This window comes from Mustela lutreola, chromosome 9, assembly GCF_030435805.1.
Source record: "Mustela lutreola isolate mMusLut2 chromosome 9, mMusLut2.pri, whole genome shotgun sequence".
NCBI classification, from domain to species: Eukaryota; Metazoa; Chordata; class Mammalia; order Carnivora; family Mustelidae; genus Mustela; species Mustela lutreola.
In genome coordinates, this window is record NC_081298.1 from 11085971 (window position 1) to 11100822 (window position 14852).

General features: G+C 54.0%; 1 long non-coding RNA gene across 1 annotated transcript; it reads left to right on the forward strand.

Moving 5' to 3' along the window:
• The first annotated feature begins 4859 nt into the window (after positions 1–4859).
• LOC131807746 (uncharacterized) lies at positions 4860–12631 on the forward strand. The gene is made up of 3 exons (XR_009344593.1): positions 4860–4985; positions 10867–11075; positions 11994–12631. It is a non-coding gene; the product is annotated as an uncharacterized LOC131807746 (long non-coding RNA).
• Positions 12632–14852: the final 2221 nt, after the last annotated feature.

Consider the following 14852-nt stretch of genomic DNA (forward strand, 5'->3'; position numbering starts at 1 on the left):
GGGAGGAGGCGGGAGGCTGAAGCGAAGGAAGGAAAGAAAGGAGGGAGGGAGAGAGGACAAAAGAAAGAGAAAAAAGGAAAAGAATTCTCATCTGGCCCACGCTTGCCCAAACCAGGTTCGGGGCCAGACCACAGGGCTCTCATTTCGCCCCTGGTTTTTCTGCCAGAGGCAGGAAGCACTCTCCCCAGGGATGGTTCAAACACTCGGCTGGGTGAGACTTCAGGCAGGGGGAGGGGCTGACACCAAAGGGCTCTGTGGAGTCTATGGGGTCAGGGCGCAGCCGCTGGCGCCAGTCCGCCTGGGTTCAAATCCCCACTCTGCCCCTTCTCGGCTGTGCGACCCTGGATTTGGTCTCAGTTTCTCACCCACAAAGCAGGAACCAGCACGGTGCCCAGGCAGGGCTGCATCTAGGCATTTAGAGGCCACCGCCAGGACTCGCTTTCTGTCCATTTTTGCTGGTTCCTCTCAGTCAGACTCCCCTCACTCACTGAGGCAAGATGAAAGCCACACTCCAGGCTGCTGCCCAACCAGCCACCCCAACAGAAAGCAGGGGCTTCCTTCCTTATGACTCCAGCTAAAATCCCAGGCCAACTTCTCATTGGCTGAGAAGATGCGGCGCTCTAATTGGTCAGTGCTGGGTCACATGCCCTCCCCCCCACCCCCAGAATGGAGTTAGCTCTACCCAGACCCCCTGGACTAAGGATCAGAGGAGAGGAGTGGGTGCTGGTGAGGAACCAACCTTTGAGGATGCTTGGAGGGGTGAACAGACTGGGGCAAGGCTCCCTAGAGATGACCACACTCCCCTCCTCCCCCCCACCCCTCTCCCATCTCAACCTCCAAGAGAGGAAAAGTACCAGGATGATTTATACGACATTGCAATAAGAACATTCAATTCCTCACCTGTCTCCCTGTCTCACCCCCGACCCCACCCCCACATCTCCTGGGGCCCTGAGAGGTCCAGGGACTTGCCCAGGGCCACACAGCAGGGAGAGGCAGCCAAGCTCTGGACCTCACTGGCACTACGTGAGTCCATTCAGGCTGGAGGCAGGGCTGGTTCCTCCTGCCAGTGGGGCCTGGGCAAGGGTGGAGGGAGCCAGGCGTCCAGAGAAGGTGGTCAGAGGAGGTGGCTCTACGGACAGGAGGCCTGGGTCTGGCCCCAACTCTGCCCCTTAAATCCATGTGACCCCAGGAAGGAGTGAGTGTTTTTCGCTCACTAGGTCTCATCTGCAAAATGGCCCTAAGCCTGGGAGCTACGCATGGGGTTGTCAAGGAGCTCCCAGAAGCCTCCGTGAGCTCACAATGAGCACTTAAGGAGAAGCTGTGCCACACGGCTCAGGGCCCCACGCCTGGCCAGCATGGCCAAGGGCTGACTGTGGCAGTGAACACTCTGCCCAGACTAACCCAGTCTCCTCAGAGACCATGGGGAGGGAGGTAAGGGCTGTTGTTACTCCCTTAGCTTTACAGAGGAGAAACAGAAGCCCAGAGAGACCTGCCTCGCCAGAGGTCACACAGAGGAGGGGGGGTGGGGATCAGAACCCAGGCCAGTAGGGTTCCAGAACCCATCTCGTAGCCACTCTCCTGCATCTCGCACGTGGGCAAGGCTAGCCGTGGGGACTTACTGCTGTCCTCACGGTTGGGATCTGCCCAGCTTTCTGGAGTTAGGGTTCTGCCCTAAGTTGGGAAGTAGGGTAGGCCCGAACTTCCCAGAATCTCATCCTAAATGGCCACCCTGTTATGACCCTGCTGGAGAAACTGAGGCACAGAGGGTGTGTGCAGTGCTCTAGGGTGCACAGTCCGGGGGTTAGCTATGGCTTCTCAGGGCAGCGTCCTCACCCAGCTGGCATCTCCGGGACCAGCCCCCAACACACAACGTGCACACACATCCACACACACACACACGCATACACACGCTCCCCCGTGGGGCAGGGGCTGCTCTCCCTGCATGTCCCCCCCACCCCACGGCTCCGTGCTGGCTGCGGGACATTTGTTACTGTGTCAGCTCCAGCCCCCGCCCTGATGGGGGGCCAGCAGGCAGGGGGCTTCCTGGCGGCTGTGGGAGGGAGGAATGCGCCCCCACCCCCAGCCCCATATGGCCTCCATCCCGGCCCATCTGCTTCCCATTGCCTGACGCGGCCACTGCGGGGCCGACGGAGCCCGCCCGCAGGGGTGTGAAGTTTATGTGGCCAGGCCCGGAGCCGGCGGTGACAGGGCCACACACGCTCACACAGACACACATCGGACACACACCCCACCCCGCTGCGCCAGTCCTGATGTGTGTGCATACATGGCCACCCTTCCGTCTGCCCCCAAATCCACCCAAGTTCTCACACCCACACCAGCACCAAAGATTCCCGACCTGAACACAGACTGCATCAGAATACACTCCCCACCAAACCTTGACACACACACACACACACACTCAACAGTCCCTTCCCAGAATGGACCCCCCACACACAAATAAACTCACTCACAAATACACACACAGACTCACGCATCCAATCACACCAGACTCCTCCAGCGGCTTGCAAACAGCCACATCTTCCTGAAACGTGCCCCCCACAAACACACACACACACACACACACACACCCCTGCCACCCCACCCAGATGACACAAACTCAAAACGGTAACTTACACGCAGTCCCAGATCCAAGAGAGGCTGCCAGGTCCAGAATAGAGCTCCCCTAGTCTCAGAGCCTCGTTCCCACCCCCGCAACCTACCCCGTCTCCCTCAGCCCCCAAGGACATCGGACACTTGCTGTCCTGCCCCCTTCCCTCCTAAAGGCCAACAGCAAAAGGCCAAGGAGCCCCAGGGACCGGCAGTCACTGCTGAATCTGGACTCAGACCCACAGGATTCTGCATCCAGAGCCGCCTTTAGAACACCTGAGGGGGTCCCTCCTGACTTGCCTAGGCTCTGGGACATCTAGACTATGCTGGAGAGACCTTGTCACTCACCACCGGGGCCCCACAGGGCAATCCAGAAACCCATGAACTTGGACTGGGGAAGAAAGGTACATCTTGATTTTCACTAACCTCCAGCTGAAATCTGGCATTTCCTTTCCCTGCGGGCAGACAAGGGAAATGAACCGCGCCAGCAGTAGTTGGACTGGGACTTCGTCAGTCAGAAGTCACGGGCACTTCCATGAACCTTTATAGCCTCACAGAAATAGAGTCCATTCTTTTCCCGACTTCAAAATTACTGTAGTTATTAGTTAGGCCCGATGCCAGGTCTTGCCATTAAATGCATTAACGAAGAAACGCAGCCGTCCCTATAGCAAGCATTTCGCTATTAAATATCTAAATAAACCTAGCTCGATAGAACTGGTTTTCTTTTCATTCTAAACACTTTATAAATTTAAATCTAGATTTATAAACATGAAAGGGGGTCCACAGCACAAAAGCAAATTAGACGCCTTGAACAAAACCCATACTATATTATTTCACATTTTTCCTATTATGATACCTTTTATAGGACAATGAGGTTCGCTCACTTGCCCAGGATCACACAGCTCCAAGTGGCTGGGCTCCTATTTGAACCCTGGAAGGTTGGCTCACCCTTGAGCTCTACACTAGCCTGTCTGTGGAAACCTTAGACCTCTGCCCCACCCCTAGGAAGGGAATCCCAGGGCCTAGGAGGCCCCACCATACGCACCTCCCAGCAGGGCAACCCAAGGCAGATCCACCCGACTGCCCCAGCCAGGAGGGAGCCAAGCGAGCTGCGTTGTAAACGTGTGAGGTGTGAGATTTCTCACCAGTGGCCATGACAGAGTAGGCTCCCAGCTCCCAGGCCCGACTGCCCTGCTGGGGCTGCTTCCCACTGTGGGGCCCCTGGAGGAAGGAACAGCCAGTGGGCCCTAGAGCTCTCTGTCCCCTGCCCCGCTATTGACCTGATCTTCTGTCTGCTTGTCTGTAGCTCAGGAAACTGTCCCCTACAAGCCAGAAACAGAACCAGCAGAAACAAAGAGGAGGCTTTCTTTGTCCTCCATTGCCTGGCTCTGCCCGGTCATTCACTCATCCCTCAGTCATTTATTGAGCACCTACTGTGTGCCAGGCTGGGTGCAGAGGCTACAGCTGTGAACAAAGTCCCCATCCTCATCAAGATCAAGGGCAAGTGGAGAATGCAGATGAAAAACATGAACAAAAAAAGTATATAAATATAATGAAAAGAAAGAAATCAGGGCCAGGGCAAAGACAAAGGCCCAGGCTGGGAGTGTGTTTAGACAGTGGTCTGGGAGGGCCTCTCTGAGCAGCTGACCTTTGAGGAGAGGCCTGGAAGAAGTCAGGGAAAGAGGGGGTGGTGACACCAGGGGGAAGACCTGGGGTGGAGGGAGGAGCCAGTGTGGGCTGCTGTCTGGCTGCCTTCAGCCTTGCTTTCTGCCTTCTTTGAGTCAGTGTGAAGTTGGGCCTCCACCAACCGTCTCTCCAAGTTCCCCACCCCTGGTCACCAGCCTCCCCTTGTTCTGTATATCTTCCTTTCCTCCCTCCCTCTCTCTCTTTCCAGCCCAAGAACGCAGGGGGTGAACTATATCCGCTCCTGCACACACTCGTTCTCGTCTTTCCAGGGGATCCCTCGGTCACCCCCACTGGGGCAAGCCCAAGAGTCCAGAGGCCGGCGGTCCTGCGCCCCGCTCTCCCCCAGCACACGGCTCGGTGCCTGGCCCAGGCCCACTTCACAGATGAGAAAACAGGTCCTGAGACACGCTGGCTGACTCGGGACTCCCACGGCAGCGCTGGGGCTGGCCACTCGGCTCGGTCCCTCTCCGGGTCTTGATCCATAACCTTGACCTCGTGGCCTTGTCTTCAGGGACTGTCAGGATTTCAAGTCTGACTCAGGCCTCACCGCAGGCGGTGGGGACCGGCCTGGCCGCCCTCTCCTGAGTATCTGGGCCTCGACCTTGCCGCTGATGAACTCGTCACGTGAACAGTCTCCATACGCGCCTAGCTTTGTCCCGGGCTTCCCACGTGCCGGCCAGCACCTCGCGCAGGTCAGCGCATTCGATCCTCCCCCTCCCGCAGTCGGGGCGGGGTTGGGGGGCGGGGGTCGGGCCCATTTCACCACGGGGTCAGGGAGGCTTCAGGAGAGAGCCTGGGGCGCGCAGGGATGGGCCCAGCCGCTGGCGCCCCCTCCCTGCCGTCCACCCCCCCTCACCTCCCCACCTGCCAACCTCGGGGCGGCGCGAGGTCCCGCGGGCAGGCGGCCGGGGCTGGGGGGGGGGGGTGCCGAGAATGCGCGGGGCGGGGTGGGGGCGCCCGCGGAGCCGGCTCACGTTTCCGGTCGGCCGCAGCCCCCCGCCGCCCCCTGGCCGCTGCCGCCGCCGCCGCCGCCGGCCCCCTCATTAAGGCGCCTTGCCTTCCACCTCCGAATTTTCCACGCAGGGTTAGCCTGGCGACGCGCTGTCTGCGGGCCCCATAAAGGCCGCCGTGAGCTGCATTCGTCTCGCTGGGGGCCGGCGGGGAGGGGGCCGCGGCCTGGAGGGGCGCCCGCCTGCGAGGCCGCGGGCGGGGCGGCCGGGCGCGCTGGGGCAGAAGGGGCCCCTCCCGGGACTGGACGCGCCCCAGAGGTCCACCTTCATAAACATGCATTTGAAATAACAGCCGCACCATCGGCCGGCGTCCAGCCCTCCTGGAAGGGTCCAGCCCTCCTGGAAGGTGCGGGGAGAACCGCGGAGGCCAAGAGACCCTTCCAGCAAACTCCTGGGGGAAAAGCTCCTCCGAAACCCACACCCGCTTGGTGACGGCAAACCAGGCTGGGCAGTTAAAATAACTGTCCCGCGGTCGCACAGGGAGGGGGTGGCATCACTCTGAGGCATGTGGGCGGAGCTCCCGCTTCTCTGGCACCTACTAGGTGCAGGGCACTGGCCTAGACATGGTGATGGGGCGGCCCACAGACTTCCCTGCCCTCCTGTGGCTGGTGTTCCAGCGGGGGAGCCAGACACAGGCAAATAAACACCTAAGGGAAAGTGTCAGGTGGTGGTGAGTGCTGTGGAGGGAAAGAAAGCAGGAAAGGCGGGTGAGGAGTGAAAGTGGGGAGGGGGCAATGATGTGGTCATAGGGTGGTCAGAAAAGGTCTCTGTGAAGGTTGGAGTCATGTGGGCATCTAAAGGAAGGGTGTTCCAGGGGCAGCATCTGACTCTTGGTTTCAGCTCAGGTCATGGTCTTGGGTTTGAGCCCCCTGGAGATTCCCGCCCAGGGGTCTGCTTGAAATTCTCTCTCCCCACCCCCCGCCCCTCCCTCTTCTCTGTCTCTCTAAAATAAATAAATAAATCCTAAATAAGTAAGTAAGTAAGTAAATAAATAAATAAAGGAAGGGTGTTCCAGGTGACAGAAACAGCCTGTGCAAAGGCCCTGAGGCAGGAGCCTGCTTAGTCAGCATTTGTTAATCACTTTCTAGAGTTCTCTCTTGGATTATTTTTTCCCATTCTTTTCCTCCACTCTGTCAGTCTAGGAATCTGTACAATTTCCCCCCCTCCAGCTGAGGACATTGAGGCTCAGAGAGGTTAAGAGACCTATTGAGGTCCCTCAGCAGGTGGTAGTCAAGCTGGGATTTGAACCAATCAATCCCTTGCACTCATAATGATGGGGTCCATTGATGGGACATGGGCAAGGCCAGGTCCAATTCCCTGTCTTTTAGCACAGGGACTGGCCAGGGCAGCAGGGGAGGGACAAAGGGAAGAAATTCAGGTCAGTACCCACCCTGCACCAAGTAGCGGTGGGATTCCTCACGGTGGCCCATTTCTATGTGAAGATGCTCACAGCAAAAGTCATACCAAGTCCGCTCAGAGGACGGCCACGTGTGCACCGCCGGCAGGGGGTGCTTATAGCTTCTGTGACCTGGGAGGGAATCTAGAGGACAAAAGGACAAAACACCCGGTAAGGGAACCTGTCTGTGTATCTCTGGGTTTGTTTCAAGGACACTCTCCCACATGTCGCTTACACACATGGCAGCCATAGAGGAGTAGGGTGTCCTGGGAGCTGGGGGCTTCTTGGGCATGGCTCACCTGAGGACACTGGGGTCCCGTCTGGCTCCTCTATGCAGGGCCCCCCCAGCCCTGACTCCCCCCTGCCCCCACCCCCCCGCCAGCCTCGTGCAGCTTCTTGCTCTCTGCTCCAAGCATCTCAGAACCCAGAGGAGCTGCAGGGACCTCTGTCTATGTCACGTTGTCCTCCAAGATGCCACCAGATTTGTCACACTGTCCCCTCCACCACGCAGCCTCACATTTCCCTGTCCACACCAGACCCAACAGAGGACAGCAGCTGAGTCCCTTTGCTCCGGCCAGCTTCCCCCGGGCATTCTTCAGTGTCCCAGCGCCCCCAGCCCTGTACCTGTGGCTGTCCCCCTCCCACTGTGTCACCCAGCTGCTCTCCCACTGCACCCACCTCTCTTGTGACAGTCAGCCTCTCACCCACAGGAAACCTCTCCTAACCCACAGACCTCCCCAGCTTCCTCCCCAGGGTCTCCCATATCCTCACCGGTAGTGCTCCTCCAACCTCCCTGGCGCCCAGCGGCTCCCCGTGCTCCCAGCTTTCTCGGTCGCTGTCACACCACCTCTTGCCTGCCAGTGTTGCTCAGGGTTTAAACCATCTTTCCCTCCTCTTCTGGTTTCCCGCCGTCTCCCACTGCCCCTCTTCTGCGCCGGCCCCTCGCCCTGCCTCGACCTCCCTCTGCCATCATCCACTGCTGCTTTGGTCCTCCCTCTGCTGAGGCCAGGCTTCCCTCTGCGCCTTCCCAGGAAGCATGCGAAGGGCCTGGGCTCTCACTGTGTGCCCCTCTCTCTGTCCCCCTTCCCCTGCCTCCCTCTGGCCTGCCTTGTCCGCATCTCCTCTCGCATCCTTCCTGCTGGTCTCCCCTCTCCCTGAGCACCTCTCTGGTATTCTTTGAGTCCCCCACCCCCAGTACTTTCCATTTTCTTATTCCCTTCCCCCTCCAGATCCTGATCCAGACCCAGACCCAAATACATCCTTATTGTCTGCATTTATATTCTTCCTGGTCCCCCACGCACCTGTCTTTGACCTTTGTCCAGCCTTGCCCTGACATCACCCCTGCACCTGGCTCCTTTCGCCAGGGGCTGTGGCCCACCTGAGAGCCAGTCGTCCCCTCTGTTTCAGCCCTGCAGGGTCTTCCCCACTCTGTGCTGAGAGCCTTACGGATCCTACCCCTTCTGCGCTCTGTCCCTGGATTTGTCCACACAAACTATCAGCGCCGCCCCCCCATGTCCCCCCACATGAGGTCAGACACAGACCTCAGTAGGTCTCTTAACCTCTTGGAGCCTCAGTGTCCACAGCCATACCCACCTGCTCTGTGAGCTCTGCAGGACCCTGTCTACCCCCGGCCCCTACCTTTCCATCCCCTCTTCAGCCCTGTGTCTCACCAGCCACCCGTCCTACCCTGTGTATAAATTTTGCTAACATCCTCAGGGTTAAATCTGTTTTCTGGACTTGGGAGAAAAGGGGAGGTAGGATTCCATCAGACAGTTTGAAATGATCAGTCCAGGGGCGCCTGGGTGGCTCAGTGGGTTAAAGCCTCTGCCTTCGGCTCAGGTTATGGTCTCAGGGTCCTGGGATTGAGCCCCACATGGGGCTCTCTGCTCATCAGGGAGCCTGCTTCCTCCTCTCTCTCTGCCTGTCTCTCTGCCTACTTGTGATCTCTGTCTGTCAAATAAATAAATAAAATCTTAAAAACAAACAAAAAAAGAAATGATCAGTCCGTTTTATTATTATCTCCTTCTGATAGTCATCGGTTTAAAGTGTGAGCTCAAGGGTGCCTGGGGGGCTCAGCCGGTGAAGCGTCTGCATTGGGCTCAGGTCGTGATCTCAGGGTCCTGGAATGAACCCCTTATAGGGCTCCCTCCCTCTCCTCTCCTTCTGTCTTTACCCCTTCCCTTCCCCCTGCTTCTACTCTCTCTCTCTCTCTCAAATAATTTTTTTTAATCTTCTTTTTTAAGATTGTATTTATCTGACAGAGCAAGAGAGGGAGAGAGCACAAGCAGGGGGAGCAGCAGAGGGAGAGGGAGAAGCAGACTTCCTGCTGACAAGGAGCCCAGGGCCCGTCTTGAGCCCAGGACCCTGAGATCATGACCTGAGCAGAAGGCAGACACTTAACTGTCTGAGCCCCCCAGGCGCCCTAATAGCTAAAACCTTTTTTAGAAAAAAGTATGTACCTAAGACTCCCTTGTGATGTCCATTGTTCTGAAGTTTGATTCGTGTGGACAAAAAACATGTGGGTTCCTCATTTTCTCCAAATCTTCCTTCACTTTCTGAATAGGCCTAAGTAAAAGTAGACTTTTTTCCTAAAAGTCTCAGGGACCTAGAGGAAATTAAATAACTGAAAAATATTACATTCTTCAAGGTTATATTCTTAATATGAATTTTATTATTTGTTATGAAAGCTAGCAAACCACATAATGATACAAGTATTAGAATTAATTCTACTGCTCTGCTACTCATTATCATTTAATTATTTGGAAACATTTGCTCCAGAAAGTAAACTCTTGAGTTTCATCCAGAGTTATTGCTTTTATATTAAACATCTATTTGTTTTCTTAGATTTTATTTATTTGAACTTTCTTGTTTTTATACACTTGGCCACGTTCACAATAATTAAAATAGGACCATATTTGACTCCTTTATAATAAATTTATGTTTATATTTTAAGTGACTGTTGGGATTTCAACCAGGAGCCACAAGAAGATATTCGACTAGTCAGCTGTCAACCAGGATTTTGCCTGTATTTGATGATGACTTTAAAAAAAAATTTTTTTAAGATTTTTTTTTTTTAAGATTTTATTTATTTATTTTGACAGAGAGAAATCACAAGTAGATGGAGAGGCAGGAGAGAGAGAGAGAGAGGGAAGCAGGCTCCCTGCCGAGCAGAGAGCCCGATGCGGGGCTCGATCCCAGGACCCTGAGATCATGACCTGAGCCGAAGGCAGCGGCTTAACCCACTGAGCCACCCAGGCGCCCCTTTTTTTTAAGATTTTATTTGTTTTTTTTTTTTTTGAGAGAGAGGAAGATCACACGCATAAAGGTAGGGGCAGAGGGAGAAGGGGAATCTCAGCACAGAGACCAATGTGGGGCTTGAGCTCACCACCCTGAGATCATGACCCAAACTGAAATCAAGAGCCAGATGCTTAACTGACTGAGCCCCCCAGGCATCCCTTGATACGGACTTTTAGAAGCAACCAGTAATATGAAAACAGGCTTGGTTCATGTCCCTGTCCCTGACCTATCCCCAACGGTGACCTACCATGGTCACTATCACCAATGAGATGAAATATGTTCCCATATTGGCAGGTCCAGCCAAGAGCAGGAAGGACAAAAATAAATAAAATAATTCTTAAAGTCTTAAAATATATTTTGTCCTTACTTTACCAGATAGACATAGGTATAGCTCTCAGGGTTCTTGTTTCCATTTGGGTTATTTTAAGCAGGACTCGGTGGCACCTAACTTTGATCATCAGTCCCTCCTTTCATTAGTATTTTGGGTCCTGGGTGTCACCGCCTCCTGTGCCCCCTCAGCCCCCAGACAGCTGTTGGGGAGACATGGTGTTTCCCTTGCATGGTATCAAAGGCCAGACTCAGGTGTGGGGGCCTGGAGGAGGGAGGTGAAGTCATGAAGGACCCCGGTTCCTCCTCTGCCGAATGTGGTCATTAGCTCTGGTCGCGAAGAGCCGCTAAGAGGAGGAAGTAAGCTGATCCATGGGAGGGGACGGTGACACTGGTGCAGGGGCCGTCATCCCCCATCTGTTCAGACACAGACCTGCTTTCCCAGGCCCTCCAGCCGCAACCAGCCAAAAATCTGATATCCCATTAAACTGGTTCAATTTTTAGCTGGAAAAAACAAAAAGACAATAATACTTGGTTTTGCAGCCTTTACTCTGTGCTGAGCACTTCATGTACATTGTGTATTCACCCCCCTCCTCGGCCACTCTGCGGATGGGGAGACGTGGTGGAAGGTCCTGGCCTGGGGTCCTGCGGCCAGGGAGCAGCAGAGCTGAGCTTTGAACCTGACGCTTGCACTGGAAACCACACACAGACAACCATGGTGGTGAAAACGAGAGCAACACTTCCTGCGCATGGTAAGTGATGACTCTCTCTCGGGCCCAGGAGGGGCTCCTTAGCAGTCCCCATTAGAGGGAAGAGAAAGTGAGGCCATGCCCGTCAAGGCCAGGGGTAGAATTTCTCCATCGCTAGACTCTCTAATGACCCTCTCTCCACGCCCCCTGCTGCAGCCCCCTGAGTTGGGACAGGCAAGGTCTGTGGCCCAAAGTGAAGATTAGAAGAAACACGAAGCTCTCATAAACATCACTAAGACCATTGATTTTCCCAATGAAAAGTGGGCAAAGGATATGATCAGAAAAGAAATCCCCACAGACTAGGGAGAAAGTATCTGCAAAACGCATATCTGACTTAAAAAAAAAAAAATTGTATCCAGAATATACGAAGAACTCCTCCCTCCAAAAAAAAGACATCAATTAAGAAATGGACAAAAGATTTAAATATTGTGGGTATTCACTAAAATGCATGGATTGTAAATCAGCACGTGGAAACGTGTTCGGTATTGTTAGTCATTAGGAAAATGCCAGTTAAAACCACAATGAGAGAGGCACCTGAGTGGCTCAGTGGGTTAAAGCCTCTGCTTTCAGCTCAGGTCATGATCCCAGAGTCCTGGGATCGAGCCACACGTCGGGCTCTCTGCTCAGCGGGGAACCTGCTTCCCTTCCTCTCTTTCTGCCTGCCTCTGCCTACTTGTGACCTCTGTCTGTCAAATAAATAAAATCTTAAAAAAAAAACAAACACACAATGAGTTACCACTAAACACCCAATAGGACAGCTAAAATCTAAAAAACCGGCCACACCAAGTATGGGCGAGAGAGAAATGTGGAAGACCTAGAGCTCTCATGTGTGCATTGCTGGCCCGAGAGCAAAATGGTGCAGCCACTTTGGAAAATGGTTTGATGGTTTCTCAAAAAGTGAAGCATTTTCTTCTCACACAGTCCAGCAGCTGGATTCCTGCACACTGACCCGGAGGAAGGGAGACCCATGTCCACACAGAGACTTGCCCATGGATGCTTATAGCGGTTTTATTTGTCATCTCCCCAAACACGGAACAATCCAAACGTCCATCCAAAGGGCAGTGGTCTATCCCCGCACTGGCACCATAGGACGCAGCAGGAACAGGAACGACTGTTGATCCATTGCCGAACCTCCGTCATTACGCTGAGTGAAAGAAGCCAGACCGAAGAAAAGAGGACAGACCATACGATTCCATTTCTATAATTTCGGAAAAGGCAAACTAATCGGTAGTGACAGAAAGCAGATCCCTGGCTGCCTGGGGATGGGGGGAGTGGGAAGGAGGTAGGGAGGGAAGTCAAAGAGGAGGCGTAAGACTTTTGGGGGTGACGGATATGTTCACGGTCATAACCGTGCTAATTTCACTCGTGGGATATGTGCCAAAACTTGTCAGATGTTGACCTTTATATATGGACTTTACTGTATTCTGCCTTGAGGAAGCAGTTAAACACAGACACACGCACAGTGTGATACCACTTCTCACCTACTAGAAAGCCTAGAATAAAAACAAAAACAAAACCTGGGAATACCAAGTGCTGACAGAGATGTGGAGCAACGGGAACTCTCTCATACACTTCCTGGGGGGGTGGGGGAGGGGCGCAGCGTTGGGGGGGGGGGGCCGGGGGGCGTGGCACAGAGCTCCGGAAATCAGCTTGGCAGGATTTTCTTTTTATCAGGTCAGACGCATGCTTACACTACAACCCAACAATCCCATCTTAGGTATTTCTCCCAAAAGAAATGAGAATTTATGCTCACATAAAAATCTTCACGTGAATGCTGATAGCAGCTTTATTCATAATTGTAAAAAAAAAAAAAAAAAAAAAAAGGAAACAATGTTCATCCACTGCTGAATAAATAAACATACCGTGAAATAGGTAAACAACAGTGAAGTACTTCATTAGCCCTAAAAAGGAACACATTCCCTTTTTTTTTTTTTTTTTTTAAGATTTTACTTATTTATTTGACAGATCACAAGTAGGCTGAGGGACAGGCAGAGAAAGAGGGGGAAGCAGTCTCCCCACTGAGCAGAGAACCTGATGATCTGGGGCTCGATCCCAGGACCCTGAGATCTGACCTGAGCCAAAGGCTAAGGCTTTAACCCACTGAGCCACCCAGGTGCCCCAAGAAACACTTTTCTGATATGCTCCGCCATGCAGATGAACCCCGCAGATGAAAGAAGTTGGCTTCTTGGGGGACTGGAATGTTCTGTTTCTTATTTCCTGATCTGGACGCTGGTCCTCCAGGTGAATTCATTTTGAAAAAAGACATTGAGCTGAACTCTTCAGGTACATGCATCTGTTGGATTGTTATACTTTCCTTAACACTTAAAATAATAACAATTGCAAGAGTTCGGAAAGAAAAGTGTGACAAGCCAGTCTTCCTCCTGCCCCCGGACCCCAGCCTCCAGGCTCTTCCGCAGAGGACGCCAGACCCAGATGCTGGCATGTGTCTGTATTTACTCCTGAGATGTTCTAGAAAGGCCTCTACAGAGAGGAATTCTTCCCTGCCCCTTGGGTCCTGACTTTTTTTTTTTTTTTTTTTAAGATTTTATTTATTTACTTGAGAGAGAGACCGTGAGAGAGAGCATGAACCAGGAGAAGGTCAGAGAGAGAAGCAGACTCCCCATGGAGCCGGGAGTCCGATGCGGGACTCGATCCCGGGACTCCAGGATCATGACCCGAGCCGAAGGCAGTCGTCCAACCAACTGAGCCACCCAGGCGTCCCGGGTCCTGACTTTTTATTTTTATTTTTTCTAAAAAGCCTTTTTGAGGACAAAAGATTGGATGAGGACTATGCAGCCAGGCAGGGGTAAACTCGAATCCCTGCTCTGCCCTTATCACCTGGGGGTCACCTTGGGGAAACCACCTCCCTCTGGGAGTTGAGTCTCCTCCTCTGCAAAATGGGGATGTGAGAGTAAGAGGGTACGCATTTCCTGGAGGACTGGCTGTGGTGATGAGCTTCATTCCTGGGCCCTGGAACCGGTCACTCCACCTCAGTCAAGACCCCAGAGAGCCTCTGCCCTCCCACAGGCCTGGGAGAAGAGGGGGAGAGTGAGTGAGAGAACTCAGCCCTCCCTCCCTCCAGACTCCTCTGTGGCTCCCTAGTACTGTATTCTCCAGCAAGGCCATCCATAGCCTTCTTGAACTAATTCAGCAGCCACTCCCTGAGAGCCTGCTTTGTGCCAGGAGCGGCAGCTGGTCTGGGGTCTGTCGTTCAGTTACTGTGAGGCATCGGAGACCAGGACTCGGGCAACGTGGAGGCTGCGAAGGGACCGGTGGACATGGCTGGGAGAGGGTTGGGCGAGAAGAGAATTCTAGAGAAATCCATTTCACCATTTCCCTCCCTGTCTCCTCTCCAGAAGGCCCGATTTTGTCAACGGGCACCACTACCCACTGTCCTCCCCTTTCAGGGCTCAAGCCCACAGCTGGCTGTGCTAGAATCACCCCCCGCCCCCCGCCACCGCCCCCCACACCCCTGGCACAGGCACATGGACATCTCCCGCCCCTTCTTCCTCCTGACTCTCCAGCGGAAGCCACCGCCTGCAGGTGCCTCCTCTCTTGTCTCCCACTTCCTTTCGGTCCCCTCAGTCTATTTCCCACACACAGAAGAGTCACTCCTCTGTGTAAAATCCCCTGGCAGCTTCCCATGCCTAAGAATAAGATCCGAACACCTGGTCCCTCAGTGCCGTGTAGGCAGGCCGCTGCCAGCCTCTCCCACCCCAACCCCTTCCTCTCTCCCCTCCAGCCACACTGACCTCTGCTTGAACACACCAAGTACATTCT